Raw genomic sequence first — 12,743 nt, forward strand, 5'->3', positions numbered from 1 at the left:
AATCATTAAGAAAAACTGAAAACAAAACCCCTTTTCTTGTGGAATTTTACAACACTTGCCTCCAGTTATCAGCACTTTTACTTATTGTTTCCCGCTACTGTCCTCCTTGTTTAGTCTTTTTGTCAAGTATTTTAGAGCAAATTGCAAATATTGCATGACATCACGTCTAAATACTTCAAAAGGTAACTTTAACCAGTGAGAATGAAAACAAAAACAACCCCTCTAATTGCCTACTCCCCCACAAGCCACAATACCATTTGTAACACCCAATAATATTAACATTAATTTCTTCGTGTCAGGATCCAAATAAGGTCCACACATGGTTACTTAGTGTGCAGATATTTTAGGAATGATTTTTTAATTTAGAATTTTTCAGTGATTAGTGTGTCCTTGATAGTTATTGAGTGCTTCCTGTGGGCCCTGATGACGATCCCAGATTCTCACTATGTCCAGCAGGGTGTTCTACCCATTTTACGGATGTGGAAGGGAGTATAGCAGTTTGCCCCAGGTCATGAAGCTCTGAATGGACTGGGTGTGTTACTTTTTTCATCTTGAGTTTATGGAGGCCAGGATTTTCTGTTTAGGTGCAGGCAATGAAAGCATTTTCTGTCTTCTGTTGCCTCCTTCCAAAGGGAAGGCACCCTCTGTAGAAATGTTTGAAAATAATTGCTCTGAATGTTTGGACTTCTGGGGTGATCCATATGGTTTCTGAACATTATGCTTCTGCAAAACAAGGTTCCATTTATGCCTGTGCTCCATCGCGGGTGTGTCTGAATGTGTTCTGCTTTTCCTCTGAAGCAGAAGTGGTTTTGAATATGCCTCTACTGTTCGAAATGACTTCTGGGGGGAGATGACAACTGAGCAGAGAACAGCTTGGTCTTATGCTGAGTCCATGCCAAGTCCACGCATCCATTCCTCATCATGGCCCTCCAGGCAGGAGGTATGGTTTTCTCCACTCCCAGAGGAGACAGCAAGGCTCAGAGAGGAGATGTCACTAGCCCAAGGTCATAGCTAAAAAGTGGAAAGGGTAGAAAATAGGTTTTCGCTCCACAGCTCTGGATACTGCCGTTGCACTTTCATGGTAATACTACCTTCTATGCTGTTTCCCCCACTCGGGGTCCTGCACTGGGACTCCACTGTGCCAGTGTTCATCCAGAAAATGTCAAGTATTCCGAAAAATGGAAAGAGCCAAAATGATTCACCATATACTCCACCTAGATCAAGCAGTTTGGTTTTTTTTTTTATCATATTTGCTTTATCTCTGTATTTATGTGTTTATTTATAAACTTTTCTGATCTGAAAGCAAGCTGCTGACATATCATGATCCTAAACACCCTAAATGTTTAAGCTTCTTCCCCAAAAATATTCTTCTACATTTCTTCTCTATTGAAGGAAATTATAATATTTCCTTACAGTCATCTCATATCCAGCTCATTCTCTAGTTCCAGAATTTCCTGAGTCATCCTCAAAGTTTCTTTTTAATAGTTAAAAAAAACCTAAATTTCTTTTTGACCCAAGATCCAGTCAGTGCACAATGGTTACATTTGGTAGTCTTATGTCTTCAGATTCTTGTAATGTGGAATATTGCAACTTTATTACTGGATTTGTCTGTTCCTCTGCCCCTGTATTTTGACAAGCTGGAAGTTGAGTCCAAAATCCTGATTAGGTTCAGAGTATTCACATTTGGCGGAGAAGGCCAATTCACCCCACTCCAGTACTCTTGCCTGGGAAAATCCCATGGACGGAGAAGCCTGATAGGCTGCAGTCCATGGGGTCATGAAGAGTCGGACACGACTGAGCGACTTCACTTTCACTTTTCACTTTCATGCATTAGAGAAGGAAATGGCAACCCACTCCAGTGTTCTTGCCTGGAGAATCCCAGGGATGGGGTGGGGGCCTGGTGGGCTCCTGTCTATGGGGTCACACAGAGTCGGACACGACTGAAGTGACTTAGCAGCAGCAGCAGCATACACATTTGGAAGAATGCTTCATGGGGATTCCATGCCATAACCATGTGTCAGAGATCTGCAGGGGTCTGTGGTCCTAGCATTGGTGACCACAGGTTGGGTGTGCAGGTTAGTGCCATTTAAAAAAAAAAGCTGAAGAAGAGTCAGTGTGAGCAGAGAATCTCTGAGTCCGTGGCTTTGCCTTTTCCGTGCATCCTGTTCCTCATCCTCTGTCTTCCTTCCTGGGCTCTCGATGGATGAGAACACCTCTAGACTTGACCCATGTATTTCCACTGTCCCAGCACTCACCTCTGGGCTTTTCTGGTAGCTCAGCTGGTAACGAATTCACTTGCAATACAGGAGACCCCAGTTCAATTCCTGGGAATCGAAGATCCCCTGGAGAAGGGGTAGGCTATCCACTCCAGTATTCTTGGGTTTCCCTGGTGGCTCAGATGGTAAAGAATCCACCTACAATGCGGGAGACCTGGGTTTGATCTCTGGGATGGGAGGATCTCCTGGAGGAGGGCATGGCAACCCTCTCCACTATTCTTGCCTGGAGAATCCCTATGGACAGTGGAGCCTGGCGGACTACAGGAGCTCTGCCAGGCTCCTCTGTCCATGGGATCACAAAGGGTCAGACATGACTGAGCAGCTAAGCACAGCACCATTCACCCCATCCCATCCCGTCATAATTTAGGAGAGCATAGTGGAGGAGTGCATCTTTTAGTCACCTCCTGTTTTTCTGGTCAGGGAGGGATTCCTGCCCTGGAGTTACAGGGATCCCGACCGTTCATGACTGCCAACACTGGACAGATGAGACTGAAGCAGTTTATTAGTAACAGACTCACAGCCCAGGGAAGCAGGACGCTGAACGTCACACAGGCCGCCCAGGGGCACGGCAAACCATGGGCAATGGGAGGCAGACTTTATACTATCAAGGGGCTCCGGGGCCCCCTGGTTCCCACAGGAGGATGTGATTGACTTGTGAATAAGTCCATGGGCTGGCATTTCAGTCCGTGGGACTGAAACCTGCTTTTGGGGGATGGGCAGATACTATACCTGGTCTCCTTGATAAGGGGGGTTGTTTGGTTGAAGGAGCTGAGTGCAAGGGGAACTTGTGGTTAGGACATGAGAAGCCTTTGTGGTTTCAGATGTCAAGGGAGGATGTGACATTGGACGTTAGTTTTTGGCTTTTCGCTGCAGTACAGTATACACCTACAGTACACTCTCTCCACGCAGGCACCACACCCCGCCCCCTGTCAGCAGTCCATCTTACGGTATGACCTCACCAGTCATACCAACCCTCTGAGGTAGGTGCTGCCACCATCACCACTTTATAGATGAGGGAACTGAGACCCGGGAGGTGAAATGCCTTGACCAAGTTCCCGCAGCTGGAGGGGGTGGTTGAAACGCTCACCCAGGCTGCCCTCCGGAGTCTGTGTCCACTTGATTGGAAAGGACATGAGATCTAGAGTGGAGAAAGGAGGGCATGAATCCAGGCTCTGCCTTTACACTTGCTGAAGCCCCGGGGTCTCCATTTATCTAGAGCTCATTACGGAGCAAGGGGGACCATCGCGAGAGGGTGGTGGTGACTCCAGGAGCTGTTTCTTGCCTGGTCCATGTCTGGTCTCCTGGACGCAATTCTTCTCCATCTGGGCGAAGGGCAGGTAGCTTTGATGAAGTCAGCTGCTGCGAGGGAACGTGCTTTTCTGAAGGGCAGGGAGGAGGGCAGTGGAAGCAACTTCTTCCATTGCTCTTTCTACCTCCTTCCCGGTGTGTCACTCTTTCTTTCCCTCTTTCACAACAAACAGCAAATCGCTCCTTACAAGGATTTGATCTTGGTTGTTCGCGCTGAGTGAGAATTGAGATTGACATCCTGCGTTTCCCACGAGTGAGGCTGTATTTCTAATTGTGGAAAATTTTATCTCTTATTAAAATAATTGCAGATGCTGTTACATTGATGGGAATTGTGTGCGCGCGGGCGTGCATGTGTGCACGTGTGCATGTTCCTTGATCTCTTTAGAATTCCAGAATATGTGCCAAGGAGGACATGGAAGAGTAGACTTCCATCAGTGGACAGCACAGATAGAACCGTGCAGATTTAGGCAAGACATCCTATGTCTCATAACCCTAGTGCTCTCATCTCTAAAATGGGAATAACAGTCATTTCCACCTCATAGGCTTCTTATGAAGGTTAAACAAAATAATGTTGGAAAGCACCAAATAAAGCAGTTGGTACAAGACAGCTCTGAATGTGATAACTAGTTACTATTATTATACTTGTTAGACTTGTCATGGGGATGGCCAAGCTCCCCCACCCAGGATAAAGCCTGTCTGGTGGCAGGTCTCTGGTTTACCACCTCAAGGAGATAATCCATCAATATGTTCTCTCAAAGGCCTGTCCCCAGGACTAATGGAAAATCTGAAACACTTCCTCCCTGCCAGTGGGGCTGCCTGCCTGTTCTGCTGACCATTTGTAAGTGTTTTCCCTCTTGCCTGAGCGAGGCTCACTAGAGAGGAAAAGTCAATAGTGCAATTAAGAAACATGATCTGCTTTCTGCTCTCGCCTGGAAAGCTTTATCCTGTGTCTTGTTTTTTCCTCCTTCGAATCTTGCAAGGTTCATAAGTGACTTTCTGGGCCATTGTTTGCTCAAAGAATGGCTGAAGGATGTGGCAGGTAGTTGCTGGCATTCATCTGTCCTGTCTAACCTCCTTCCCACAACATGAAACCTCACTGTCCCGGGTGGGGCAGAAATGGGGAGGGGAAGTCTTCTTAGACCCAGTGGTCATGTCAGTCATCAGCATCATTCATGTCCACATTTCTAGAACAGCAGTCAATCACATCAGCTTTGACTGAGCCCTTTGGTGCCCCAGGCATCAAAGGTTCTCTTCTTGCTAACGACAGCAGTATTATTACTGCCCTGTCCTGGCCATCCTGTGAAGCGAGGAAGGAGATCTGAAATCTCAGAGAGGTTGAGTGACTTTTTTCAAGTCACCCAGCTGGCAAATGCCAAATCAGTGATTTGAACCAAGTTTAATGGTCTAAGTTCATATTTCTATATAATCTTGTGTTATTTATGTTTGGGGGAAAAGATGTCGACCTCTGAGTCTAGTATGTGGCAGAAATGTTAACATCTTGAAAAAAGCGTATTAAGGAACATGAGTTTTAATGTCATTGACAAATCTATGGAATCTCTTAGAAGATTATAGGGAGATCCTGGGGCTTTGAGAACTTAACTTTGAGTCAGATAAGGCCCAGAGGACAGTAGCCTCTTAGTCCCTTGTTCAAGGACTTGTTGCTCCTGCTACTGTGATATCAAGATTGGCCATCTCTCTGGGTTCCCAGCTTTGGGCTTAATCTCTTGCCACATTCAGCAAGTGGACAGTAATAGATTCACACCCTGGGGTGGTGAGATTTTGTGTGGTCAGAGTTCTAACACCTGTAACTAAAGGCCTTGACATCTCATTCCCCAGTCAGGTGGAGCTTAGCATCCCTTGACTGTAGTCTCCACAAGAGTGTGATCATATGTGCTTCATACTCCAGGGTTCATAGGGCGGTATCTGGTACATCACAGACACTCAGTAAATGTTTGTTGAATGAATAAACAGCAGGCAAAGGCGGAAGTTGATTGTCTCCTGCTGTACCCCTTCCTGTGTAAGCAGACTATATCCTAGGCTGCTTAAGGGCAGGTGAGCTATGAAAGCAGGACTGGCCACCAGGAGAGAATGTGTCTGTGCCTGTGTATGTGTGTTTGTGAGCGTGTGTGAGCGTATGTGTCTGTCATACTGTAAATGCTACCCTAGCTGGCCCTGGTTTGGGGATCCTCTGATGGGCAAGGCGATGTTTTTATTTGCTGCTAATATTTTTTTATTAAAACATAAAAATGTTTCATCCACCTCATTAGAACTAATTCAAATGTATTCTTTTTAATGGCTGAGTAATATTCCATTGTGTATATGTACCACAGCTTTCTTATCCATTCGTCTGCTAATGAACCACTACAATATTATAAAGTAATTAGCCTCCAATTAAAATAAATAAATTTTTAAAAATGTTTTTATTTTCCTGGAGAGACCCTCATGGTACAGTGTGTGACACTGGAATTGCATCCTCTTCTCCTGGGTGGTTCAGGGGACCACAGAAGGCTGACCGGCCACGTGTCTGTGATTTGGTGAGAAACAGTGACTGGTCACCTACCTGAGGGGACACGGCAAACACTAGGATGTTTTGTCTGCTTGGCTTTGTTTCTCCTTTAGCTTTCTGCCTGCTCTTCACTGTGTCAACCAACATCCAATCTCCTTCTGCCTCTTTTCCATTTCAGTTAGTTTTGGTAAGGTCTTCCTGTATCTTAGAAACCTGCTTGCTTCTGCTCACTTAAGTTCTGTTTTGGGGTGTGTGTGTGTGGTTGTGGTTGTGGTGTGTGTATGAGATATGTAGATAAGATCTGGTCTAAGGAGGATTAAAGCATCTATGCTATGCATAGACTCACGGTTCAGATGGTAAAGAATCTGCCTACGATGCAGGAGACGCGGGTTTGATCCCTGGGTCGGGAAGATCCCCTAGAGAAGGGAATGGCTACCCCCTCCAGTATCCTTGCCTAGAGAATTCCATGGGCAGAGGAGCCTGGTGGGGCACAGTCCAGGGGGTTGCAGTGAATCGGACGTGACTGAGAGACTAACACTGATGCTAAAACGTTAGAAGAACGTCTTTGAATTTTCTTATTGTCTGTTTTCCAAATTCTTCTGTACCGCCAGAGAACTAAGAAGAAGATGAGTGGCACTGTCCAAACTTTGCAGGGAGAAATTAAGAGAAGGTTCGGTTCAGTTCAGTCGCTCAGTCGTGTCCGACTCTTTGCGACCCCCATGAATCGCAGCACGCCAGACCTCCCTGTCCATCACCAACTCCCGGAGTTCCCTCAGACTCATAGACTAAGATAATTGTCCAATTCGAAGGAGCTTGTCTTGGATCAAAATCCCACAGCAAGTTACCTGACTTTGGACAGTTTTCATTTTCAGGAGAGAAAATTATTCATTTCCTATTTCCCTGGTAGCTCAGTTGGTAAAGACTCTGCCTGCAGTGCAGGAGACCTGGGTTCGATCCCTGGGTCAGAAAGATCCCTGGAGAAGGAAATGGCCACCCACTCCAGTGTTCTTGCCTGGAAGATCCTATGGACAGAGGAGCCTGGCGGGCTACAGTCCGTGGGTCGCAAGAGTTGGACACAACTTAGTGACTCAACTACCACCACCTATAATAGTAACTTCATGTTTTCACATCAGAACATGGTGACCTATATAGCTTGGTCATTTTATTTTAGTTTCAAATGAATGTTAGGGGCAATGATGTTTTTGATAATAGTTGAGATTCAGTGACTGCATTTGATGCGGGGAGAAGTCAGTTATTTTGAGACTGGACTGGTCCTGGATGCTGAATCAGAGTTGATCAGTACCAATGCAGAAAACATTTCTTTCACACCTACGGTATCTCATTAACTCACATTTTTTCTTTGAAATGATTAATGCATGATATTTCTGACTTGTCAGATTTACATTCATCCTTCTCTCATAGTGCTCGCTCTTCCTTTCTGTTTACTTTTGGTCATCAAATCTGATGAAGTCTTAGAAGTCCCCTCCACTCTTAAGCCTGTCTGGATTTAAAATGGATAAGTGGGGCATTTAGCCACAGAATTGGGGTACTGATCGTCACACCAAGAGTCTTTCTTTGTGAGTCTCTGCGGTAATGTGGAAATGCCATTCACAGCGGGGATAGTTTTGATTCTAAACCTTGGAGTATGAGGAACTCTGCATCAGTGGGTCTGTCAGACCCTTTCTGGGCATTGAGATGTTTTTCTCTGCATTATATTTATAGGAAATAAAAGTAAGTGAAGTGGGTTTACACACCTCCCAGTGGCCAAAGAGTTGCTTCTCTTCCTTCAGCGTTTTCTTGAAAATGCAAGGACATCGGTCATTATACTGGCCTGGGGTATGCTGGGATTATCAGCATGGTCAAGTCATTATGCTGATGCTGGCAGGAGGTCCTAAGACCCGTGGGGCTATTTCTTCTGTAGTGAATGGCCTCCGATTGCTGTGCTTTTGAGGTGTCATTTTTGCTTTTCATCTTTTTTCTGCCTCTTCTGTGGGCAAGTGGTGCTGGAGATAATGGTAGGGGCTTCACAAAGTGAATTTCCATTATCTGTGGACATGATCCACCTGACTCCGTATCATGAAGAAGGCTTGTGCATCCCGCCTCCTCTCCTTCTATACTCCCATCTTGTGGGGAATGGTCTTGTTGACCTCACAGAGAAGGCCGGCCTCTGCCCAGAGGCAAAAGCATCAGGGTAGAATTTAATAGCCTGCTTTTAAACATTTACCAGCAATTTATAAAAGGAATGCCACTCCCATAACTCAGCAGTGACAACAGATTTCTTCTAGAATAAACTCATGGTAGTTTACAAAGTCTGAAGAAAAGTCACAGTGCAGGTGGAGAGCAGATCAAGAAAAACTGGCCCCCTTGGTTCTTGAATGGCTGAAGTTGGGAAGAATGGGCTTTCCCCAAGAACTCTGTCTGTACCACAATAGCGCTCACAGCAATCTTATGAAAAATGAAGATTCTGAGTCAGCAGATCTGGGCTGGGGCCCAAGTTTCTGCATTTTCAAAATATAATTTATTTCTTTTTGGCTGGGCTGGGTGTCAGTTGCTACACGGGCTTTTCTGTAGCTGAGACAAGCAGGGGCTGCTCTCTAGTTGCGGTGCGGGGTACGTGGACTTCTCATCGCAGTGGCTTCTCTTTTTGCAGAGCACGGCTCTAGGGTGTGTGGGCTTCAGTAGTTACAGTTCCCAGGCTGTCGAGCACTGGCTCGGTAGTTGTAGCATATGGGCTTAGTTGCTCCGCAACATGTAGGATACTCCCGGACCAGGGATCAAACCCATGCCTCCTGCATTGGCAGGCGGACTCCTTACCAATCGAGCCACCAGGGAAGTCCAGTGTCTGTATTTTTAACAGCTGCAGACGAGGTGATGCTGATGCACTGGTCTCTTGTGACCCTAGGTTTGGTCCATAGACCAGCAGCATCAGCATCCTCAGGGAGCTTGCTGGAGATGCCAAGCCTGGACCTGCTGTATCAGCAGTCCCCAAGAGGTCTCTGGGCGCAGTCTTGTTTGGGAACCCTGATCATTCACGCTGCTGGGGGGCCGAGGGGAGGTCCTCAGTGCGTCGTGAGCCCTGCTGAGCAGGCAGTTGGATCCCATGCCTGAATTCCTCCCCTGGAAGCAAGGTTTCCATTTCCTGCTTTCCAACCCATTTTACCAAGAGTTCCTGGAAGGATGTTTCCAGGCCTGGCAGGCCCTCTCTTGGGGGCACCCTTTCACGTTTCCAGAGCTTTCCATTCCACCGCGTGCCCACCTCTGCTCCGATCTGCATTTTGAGACTCACGCCCTGTCCTCTGTGTAATGCCTCCCTGTCTGGATTCTCGGAGGCAGACGCCAGTGGCTGGTGTGCAGGGAGAAGGGTCATCTATCTCTCCTGGTGCTGCTCCCAGAGGATACAGTTTCCTTGACAGATGTGTTCTGGCTGCAGCCACTCAGGGTGGGGTGAGGAGTCGTGTGAAAGGCTGGGTGCACGAGGCTTTAAAAAATCGCCATGAGGATAGTGTCCCCTGGGCGACAGACGAGAAGAGGAAGCACCGTGCTCAGCGGCGTGCCAGCTCCTTGGCTCTGGGGCCAGCTGTGTGCAGAGGAAATGGGGATCAGAGTTCTGGGGTCTCTGAGAGTAGGGGCTGCAAGACCGTTGTAACGATGACAGCCAATGGGTGACAGATTGTATTTGAAACATGGCTGCAGCCCTATCTCACATCTTACCTGCTTTTCTATAATGGGACTCAGCCACACTGCTGCTAAGAGGTGGAGTCAGTTCCCCTGTCTTGAATTGGGGCTGACCTCCTGCCACCCAGTGATGCTACAGGACTTCAGAGGCGAGGTCAGAAAAGCCATTCAGCTTCTGCCTGGACCTCCTGAGACCTGCATTCCAGAGGATGCCAGCAGCCATGAAAAATTCTGACTAGGCTGAGACTGTCGTGCTGGAGAGATGTGTGCGGTACTCCAGGGGGAGGTGCTAGCTGAGCTCCTGGTTGACAGCCAGCACCCATGTAAGGGACCATCCTGATGTCCAGCCTAGTCAAGCCTTCAGGTGATGCAGCCTCGGCTGATGTCTAACTTCTGTGACCATGTGAAGTGAGTTCTGCTGGACCCGTCTCAGTTTCCTGATCCACAAAATCAGAATCAGAAGAAAACGAGTGGTTTAAGACATTAAGTTTTGGGATAATTTGTTATGCATCCAGAGTAATTGGAGTGCTCTGAAAGCCTTAGGTTTCACAAGTATATTCTTAAAGTGTTAGTCACTCCGTCGTGTCTAACTCTTTGTTACCCCATGGACTGTAGCCCACCAGGCTCCTCTGTCCCTGGAATTCTCCAGGCAAGAATACTGGAGTGGGTAGCCATGCCCTCCTCCAGGGGATCTTCCTGGCCCAGGAATCAAACCCAGGTCTCGCACATTGCAGGCAGATTCTTTTCCATCTGAGCCACCAGGGAAGCCAACATATTCTTAAAATAACTTGCAAATAAAATTCTTTTTACTTAGTTATATTTAAAATGTTTCTAAAATACCCAAGTGCAGTGAGTAGGTTGTTGCAAAATGAAATCTGCTCCATCTCCCCCCCCCCCAAAAGCCTGGAAACTGTCTAGAAAACAGTTTTTTACTAGAAAACTATCTAGTAAAAACTTGCAGTTGGAGGCTAGAGTGAAATTATAGAGTGACAAAATGCTGGTTTCTGTTTGTGCTCTGTTAGGTCCTTTATATTCGTTCATTTAAGTTTTATTTCCACTCTGTAAGGTGTGCCCATTTTACAGATGGGTGGACTGAGGCTCAGAGATGTTAATGAACAGTAAGAGCCACACAGCAGGGGCTGGGATTTGAACATGGATGAGACTGACTCCAGTGCCTGTCCTTCAGCAGGTGGAAGAATTTTTAATGTAGAGAGCTAAATTTCTAAGTCTCCTCTTCTTGTGGACAACGGTTCTGGGAATCTTGGAGAATTTTCTTGTTTAGCGCCGGGCCCTTCAGAATCACTTGGGGAATATTTTAAAATTCACATACCAGGCGCAGTCCATACCAAGGCTATAGGTCTGAGGTAGGGTGTCTCCAAAGGTTCTAACCCTTCTTCATTTGTTACCTCTGACATAACCCAACCTCCCATGTTTCAGGGGGCTTCCCAAGCGGCACTAGTGATAAAGAACCCACCTGTCAATGCCGGAGACGTAAGAGACGGGATTCAGTCGCTGGATTGGGAAGATCCCCTGGAGAAGGGAATGGCAACCCACTCCAGTATTCTTCCCTGGGAAATCCCATGGACAGAGGAGCCTGGTGGGCTGTAGTCTATGGGGTCACAAAGAGTCGTTCATGACTGAAGCGACTTAGCATGCACACACTCACGCACCCAGGTTGCAGGTGAGGACATTGAGGCCCAGTGAGAAGTGGGTTGTTCTGAGGCCAGAGCAGCTTAATGGTGGAGCTCGGGCAGAAAGCAGGTTTCCCAGCACCCAGATGGCATGTACCCTTGTGTCTTGGAGGAAGCTTGGAGGGCTGTTAGCAGAAATTACCTTACACATCAATGTAGGAGTCTCAGGGCATTGCAATAAGATCCTATAGTAGATATGTTCTGGGCTGAGTGCTGAGTGAAACAGTCAGGGGCCAGCACCACTTTCTTCTTGAGATTTCATAAATACATGGACAGAAGGACAGAGTTTTACAACTTGAAAAACCTCAGTTGTGGGGAGATGGGGGGCCGAGAGGAACAGAGAAGACAGAGAGAGGGAGGGACATATATGTAGAGGCTCAGAGGCAGATTGCATTTTAGGTCCCGTTCAGATACACACCTGACGGAATGCAGTGGGAGGCTGATGAGACAGCTGTTCAAAGTCTGGAACAGACAGCAGATTCTGCAGTCACTGGAGAGCCACTGAGAGTCCCACCCTGCTGGGCTCTGAGGACACAGCCCTGGAGAGTGACTCCACCCTCCCTTCCCTCCCCATGTAGCTGGGCAGACAGACTAATGATCATACAAAGCCCCAAAGCTAGGGTAGAAGCCAAGACTCTCTGACTGCTGACTCTGTCCCAGGGCTGGAATGGCTTCAAGATGACCCACCATCTAGGTTTTTTCTGAGATTGGGGGTTTTCCTGGGATATAGGACTTCTAGTGCTAGAACCAGGAGTGAAAGTGAAAGTTGGTAAGTCATGTCCGACTCTTTGTGACCCCGTGGACTGAATTCTCCAGGCCAGAATGCTGGAGTGGGTATCCTATCTCTTCTCCAGGGGATCTTCCCAACCAAGGAATCGAACTGGGGTCTCCTGCATTGCCCGCAGATTCTTTACCAACTGAGCTATGAGGGAAGCCCATGAGAGTCCTGGGCAAACCGGGACTGTTGGCCACCTGGCTGGTTTCCTAGATGAAACGACTGCTGACCTCCACCTCCCGTCCCCCAACTCCCCTCCTTCTCCTCGTCTTGGCAACAGTACCCCGTCTCCTGAAAGCCCCAGCCAGAGCCCTTGGAATCAGCTCTGCCCATCACCCCTACCCCCGCCTGTGCATGTTCTTCCATGTTCTGTCCTGCCTTTTGCTTCTCTCTGCAGCATCTCTCGTTGGGACAGCTGCCCTCACCTCCTCACTGCCTCTGCCTCCCTCCTCTGTTCTGCTCCAATGCCCCATCTTCACCACTGTTGGACATTTCATTCCATGCTTTTCTGC

At 47.5% G+C, this 12,743-nt stretch overlaps 1 protein-coding gene across 2 annotated transcripts in view; it reads left to right on the forward strand.

Annotated features, from left to right (window-relative positions):
• PLPP4 (phospholipid phosphatase 4) overlaps positions 1–12,743 on the forward strand; it is a 167,818-nt gene that overhangs the window by 71,982 nt on the left and 83,093 nt on the right. The gene's annotated exons all lie outside the window — the stretch shown is intronic.

Source organism: Moschus berezovskii, chromosome 12 (assembly GCF_049115385.1).
Source record: "Moschus berezovskii isolate FMDL1 chromosome 12, NW_MosBer_1.0, whole genome shotgun sequence".
NCBI lineage: Eukaryota > Metazoa > Chordata > Mammalia > Artiodactyla > Moschidae > Moschus > Moschus berezovskii.